The following is a 7,389-nucleotide window of genomic DNA, read 5'->3' on the forward strand; positions in this document are numbered from 1 at the left end:
TAAACTTTATTATAGTCATTTCTGAATATTTGATATTTAGAAAGCATTTGCAAAATTGTCTTTTAAGATATGAGCCGTGCCATGAGAAAACCAACATAGTGGCTTTGCGACAAGCCTGGATCCAGACCAGCCTGCGCATCCGCGCAGTCTGGTCAGGATCCATGCTGTTCGCTTACAGTTTCTCTATTTGCAATAGGCTTTGACAGCGAACAGCATGGATCCTGACCAGACTGCGCGGATGCGCAGACTGGTCTGGATCCACGCTGGTCGCAAAGCCACTATGTTGGTTTTCCAATGGCACGGCTCATATGTGATTGAATGAGAGTTGTTCCTCAAAACTCCTAGATGTTTATTTAACAGTTACACTGTTCTTTTAATATTCCGCTCTCATCGTAACTCCTGAAAACTGTCTTTTTTATCAATAAATTATGGAGGCGTTATGACCTTTTGAAGCTGAGATACATTAGAATAACTTTTCTCATAAAAAATTGTCTGTGCTTTTTGTTTTTACATATAAGCATATTTACATCGTTTAGTCTACTGCCGTTTGTTTATTTTGCGATCGCACCCTAATTGCTACCGTTGCCAAGTCTAACGTCCATTTACAGAAATCTACGTGTTGAAAGTGAAATATTTTAGCTGCAGTTAGATATGATAAACTTCAGTTGGGCCAGACTACAACATGACGTTATCTATGCATAAGATATTCTTCTTGAATTCAGACTTTTCTTTGCCATATAGGCATACATTTGTATATTCATTTCTTATTCAAATGTTTTGTTCCATTGCTAGAGAGTATTGACATTTCTACCATACATAACAAAAAAGCAGCAGCTTCGTACCAATCATATCAATTTCTCAATCCGTGGCCTGATCATTTGAAAATGACTGTAAAAATAATACATGTACTTATTATATATTCACGTGATGCTTTAACAAAAAATCCAGTATCAATAACAAAGCAATAGCGAAGAAAGTAATGATTTACTCCATAGAAAACATGTCGTGTCAGACGGAGTGCACATATAAGCTGTAAGCATTTATCAAGTAACAAATAATTCTAACAAGCCTAGATGTCATGTTAAATTCAGTACATTATTATGCAACGGGTTCGTGATGTTGGACTCTCTACATAATGGTTTTACAAACCATTTCTAGCTGGCTAGACTGTATCTGCTTGGATGACTGTCCCTCGTGGACGATATACCATTTTACTGGACTTCCTGTGTATTTCGCTAGGGAGCAGACAGCCAGAGTCTCCCAGAGAATAAGTGTTGTGACTTGGGCAACTACACTTGCTATCACGTGGAGCATGCAGTTCATCTAGGGCGTTGACTCAAACTGAATTTAGTATGAGAATACTTGAGGAAGGAGTCATACCTTTGAATGAACGTGTAAAAAATAGAGCATTACAAATAAAAAGAAATAAACAATTTACCCAACTATATAGATTTAATACAAATGCTGAAGTCTTCAACAACTGTATGAAATATTCATTATAAAAAAACTTGTGTAGCCTCAGTGATAAGAACAATATCAATATGACAACGATATAGAAAACAGAAAAATAAAAACATTAATACTCTCAAATTAGGCATTCGCAACTCAAAAATCTGATTCAAAGCATACAATTAATCAAAAGTATCAATGCTGGCCCTGAATATCTAAAAGTAAATTCAACTCTTACAATGTTTCAGATCTGTTTCAAATATGTCCTAACGCAATGTGAACCATCGAGATTCTGACTAGTTTTTCAAAGTGTCGGACTTTCAAAACTGACCTTTTTCTGAAAATCGAGTGTAAGCTACGGAATATGTACAAAATTTGCAAGCAACTGGTCCACATACCTGAATCTGCAATAGTTTTTAATCAAATTGTATTGCAATACAAATTCACAAAACAAAAAAGGTCGACCGTACTTTAAATTTCAAAAGTGCAAAGATATTCAAACAGTATATAAAAGCACAAGTTATAACAAAATTATGCGGTCCACCATTCAAAATTGTCACACTAAGAATAACACGCCCGTTTCCTATGCTGCTTAACTAATCAGATAGCCGAAGTTTTAAAATAATCCGGCTTCGCTTCAAAGAAAAAGAAACATATAAACGAGACGATCTTAACGTAAACAAACTCCTGTGCCAAATTCGAAGGAACAACCATACCGATTTGTGGCAAGAATCTCGATTTTGATGTAGAAATTTTTTCAACAAGCAGTTTTTTTATATTAAATTTTATACAGATCTAGCCTGAATTATACCTAGAATTAACTGTCGATTGCATGTACTGATGTAGTTGTAATCCATGTCGAAACACATATTATGGACATATACCTGCCATGGCATACCACCAAAAACAAACAACTTTCATTTAGACTGCATCCGCGCAGTCTGGTCAGGATCCATGCCGTTCCCTGACGGTTTCTCTAATTGAAATAGGCTTTGAAAGCGAACAGCATGGATCCTGACCAGACTGCGCGGATGCGCAGGCTGGTTTGGATCCATGCTGGTCGCATACATACTATGCTGGTTTTCACATGGCGCAGCTCTATGAATGTAGTTGTGAAATATATTTTAGATAATAAAAATTAAAAATACATCACTTCTGTAGTCTAGCCCAAAGTGTTAACAGTTATATGCGCGTGTACTGGTAAATAAATAATGCAGGACATCAGAAAAAGTAATAGAATGACGGGGCGAAAACGCGAAATGGCAGAAATCAGCCACCATACTTTTGTAATGACAACAAGCTTATGGCTAATAATTATGTTTATGTAATTTTTTGGCTTTCATTCTTATCTGACCTTGATCTGAAAAAGAAGCTGTAACGCAAAAATATTACAGACGTGTTGTTTCAAAAATCCAACAAGTACATATAAATGTATGTAAAATATAGATAGAGAGGGAGGAAGTGGTAAGGGGCAGAAAGTGTGGCTGGGGAGGAGGTTAAAGCGGAAAGTAGGACTAGGATAAATATAGAAAGGGATTGCTACGTTCCTTAATCACGGTTACACTACAACGTAAACCACAATAGCGGAAACATTCATGTACCAAAGATAAACACACAACCACACCAAACTAACTAACATAGGTAAACAGGCAAATAAGATACAACAACACTGTAGGTCACCGCTTTAGACACACAAGCACAAAACACACACCTATAAGCAGGAAAGACACGCCTTAGGATTCTGGCAGCCCAAATTAAAGGAGCACGAAAACTAACTCGTAGTAAAGGGGGAGGAGATACCATAAAAACGCAAATTCAAGGGGAAGGGATGGGGTGATAGGGGGAGTGAGGAGAAGGAGGAAAAAGCGCTTACAATAAACAAGACAACATACGCAACAGAAAATATAAGACAGACAGAAAACCTGTTGAAAATAGGGGCACCGCCTTGGAACGGTCAGTGACCTATATAAAGGAAACTGGGAGTTTAAACGCGTTTAGAGCATGTCAACCTCGCACTTACCCTATTTTCCACTAGTTAGACAACACAATATAAATAAAATCCCCGCTGAAAAAGGCTTTAATATTAGCGAAAGAATACCAGATTAATTAAGTAAAACATAAAATTTAGGTAAATTTAAGGTATATAAGTACAACAATGTACTCAAAAACATGTCTGAAGTCAGAGCACCAAGAGCCTAGTTTTTAAAAGCACGGCAAAGAAAGCTGCAAGACAAAATTCCACTCCCTCCGCCAGTTTTATATAGGATTTAGAAGAAAAGTATCATGGAGTCTTGTAAACACTTATGATTTTAGACGCACCATCAAATACGAAAGCGTAGTGATTAACTGTAGAGGGGTCAATCACAAAACAAGCACTTTGATTCACAATTTCCGCATCGTATCTCTTTTGATAAACTTTTTAACACATTTTACAAATATCTGATTACAATAAGGACTAAGTTTAGTTTTCCGATTTTTATAAACTACATCTCCATAGAATTCCGGGTGTGTAAGTCCAAGTTTTAAAAGTGTTTTAAGGTAAGTATTATACTTTCTAACAGTTCGGACGATCTGTAGTAAAAATATTGAATGTTTTCCGTAGCTTATGATAATGGTAACTCTGTTGTAATAATTTCTTGATGATATGAAGATTTCTATCATTAAAATCCTCTATCTTTAAGCAATCTCTTACAAAACGAATAAATTCTGAAATATAGACACCGTATGATGTTGCTCGAGGGACATCTCCATCATGGTGGGGGACTTTGACAATTTCAAAACTAAAATCATCCCTTTTATCATATATTTTCGTTTGTAGATTATTTTTCACAACTTTTAAATTTAAATAAAAAAGTACGCTTCTAAATCTGAATTATTAGCCTTGTTAAGGTGTAACTCTTTTCTTTTTTGTAAATGTGTTTCACCATTTCTGAAAAATATAGGTGGTATCATCAAGATACCTTGATGTTCCATTAAAAGCTTCAATAATTTCAAATTGTGTCTAAGTGGATAACTAAGCATGAACTCTGCACAAGGAGCAGAAATTATTTGGTCATAGTGCACTTGACGTTTGGTGTACTGACCTCAAATCAATAATCATGGGTCATTTACCACTGGCGCCAGATCAGAAAGAAATGCCTCTGTACATGTTATACCCTACCCCTAGGTATTCTATAAGAACCATGGTCATTAACGGGAAAATATACTAACCCATTTCAATCGCGTATTTCATACCTAAAACACGCAGGTCAGTAAATGTGTACTACTGATATTAAACAAGCGATAATTTATCTTCAATCGTGCACCAGTCACCTTGTCTCAATATTCCATATTGCAGAGATGCTCCGTATATTTTATGCTTTAGTCAACGTTACAGAAAAAACTTGCGTGAACTTCCCTAATGAACATCCGGTCTAGAGGTCACGACAGTGTGCACATGTTAAGCGAAATGTAAACAAACAAAAACAGAATGCAATATATTCACAGTTTTACGATAAGACTCGAAATGATGAATGAAATTCATCTTGTATATGGTTTTGAATTTGAAATCGTACATAGTTATACATCTATGCTGTTTATTTAATTCATTTTGCACATTTATGCTGCATATAAACATTTTAGCGTACACGTGTAGTAAAATGACGACTGACATACATTTTCACATCAGCCAATCAGAGTGTGTCTATAAACTAGGACGGAACTTCACCAGGGAAGTTCAAGCAAGTTTTTTGAGTACCTGTGAAAAAAATGTAAACTACACGTTGTTTTTCTAAGATAAGAACTACTGATGAAATGTGACCGGTACACAACGGAAGATAAATTACCACTTGTTTAATGTCAATAGTACACATTTACTGAACTGCGTGTTTTAGATATGAAATACGCGATTGAAATGGGTTAGTATATTTTCCCGTTCACGACCATGGTTCTTATAGAATACCTAGGGGTAGGGTGTAACACGTACGGAGGCATTTTCTTTCTGATCTGGTGCCAGTGTCATTTACCAGTCATAAGCGACATACGTATCAAATGTGATCTTAGACCAAAGCATTCTCTAGTTATTTGGCAAAATATGTTCTACTGACCTTGGTCAATGTGACTTTGACCTTTGATCTACTGACCTCAAAATCTATAGAAGTCATCTGCTGGTCATAATCAACCACCCTATCAAGTTTCACGATCCTTGGCCCAATCGTCCGCAAGAGTTAGTTATCGTCCGGAAACTGTTTAAGTGTTCTGGGTCTCTGTGACCTTGACCTTTGACCTACTGGTCTCAAAATCAATAGGAGTCATCTGCTGGTCATGACCAACCACCCAATCACCTTTCATGATCCTAGACCTAACCATTCTTGAGTTATCATCTGGAAACCGTAAGCCTGTTCTTGGTCAATTTGACCTTGACCTTTAACCTACTGACCTCAGAATCAATAGGGGTCACATGCTGGTCATGGTTAACCTCCCTATTAAGTTTCGTGATCCTAGGCCCAAGCGTTCTCAAGTTATCATCCGGACACTGTTCCGGGTTACTGTGGCCTTGAAAAAGTCTCCCCGTACTTGAATTCAGTGTTCTCATATTTTCTGGTCCTTTGGGATCATGGAGTTCATTCAACACATGTGTAATACAGTTCCACCTAAACCGGTGCAAAAATGGGAGGAGGGTTGGGAGGGCGTTGGGCGTGAGAGGTGTTACACATTTCATTATCTCTCATGAACAGACTCAATCAAACCGAATCTGCTATTATTCTTATTGGTTGCATTCTTTGCTTCAAAAGGATCTTTTTACAGATTTTATTGACCATTTGATTTACTAAACCTAGAACCAATAAGGCTAATCTGCTGGTCATGATAATTTTTCTTATTTAGTTTTGTCGTCCTAGGCATCAAGTTATCATCCGGAAACCGTTTAACTGTTCCGTGTTACTGTGACCTGGACCTTTGACCAACTAATCCCAAAATCGATAGAGTTTATCTGCTGGTTATGACTTATCTTTCAATCAACTTTCATGAGAGTTCGTGAGTTATTATCCGGAAACTGTTTAACTGTTTCGGGCCACTGTGACCTTGACATTTGACCTACTTCAATAGAGGTCATTTTCTACATACCGACAGACCGACATCTGCAAAACAATATACCCCTCCCTCTTCGAAAAGGGGGGAGGGGTAGAAATAGGGTTTCACAACCCATGAGCACATCCTTAACTACTTATGACATCGTTTTCGAAAAGATAGCTGCACAAAACTATTCAAACACCAAACTTATAATGTACCATTAAAATGTTGTCCAATTTTTCTATAATTGACAAAATCAAGGACCGTAACTCTCATATATTCACATTTTTTTCATTTCTGAACACCCAGACTGATTAATAATTTCTTCAGACTTACATTTCGCAAAAAAATGGTGGGACATTTGTATTACATAAATAAGTATTTCGTGGGATTTGTATACCAATACCATTATAAATAATTTCAAGGGACATAATTCTGACCCTTATAATTTTTCATAAAAAGGGTGGGTAGAAGTGGGTTCTACATCTAAAATGTTTTATTATAGATAATAGTAATGTATCAGATGAAGATAAAAACTCTTCTTAAAGTGCACAATTCGGGCCTATTTTCAGTCTTAAAGCCTCCACTAAATTGCCGACCAGTGAACCTCTAGGCCATTCACATACACTGTTTCATTAAGTGGCGAGAGTTACTGGACTTGTAAACAAACTAGAATAATGGGATTGGACACGGCAAAGGGCTGACAAAGTAACGGACTACTTTCAAAAAATAATAACAAGAGTAAAGATACATATCTGAAACTTTCAGCAGCATAACCATAAGATTAAAGATACATATCAAAAGCTTAAAACAGCACAATAAGGGTAAAAAATACAGAACTTCGATTTGCGAGGCACTAAAGGTTATTGTGTATTTGTACAACATTCAGAA

The sequence above is a fragment of the Mercenaria mercenaria genome, chromosome 10 (genome assembly GCF_021730395.1).
Source record: "Mercenaria mercenaria strain notata chromosome 10, MADL_Memer_1, whole genome shotgun sequence".
Lineage (NCBI taxonomy): Eukaryota > Metazoa > Mollusca > Bivalvia > Venerida > Veneridae > Mercenaria > Mercenaria mercenaria.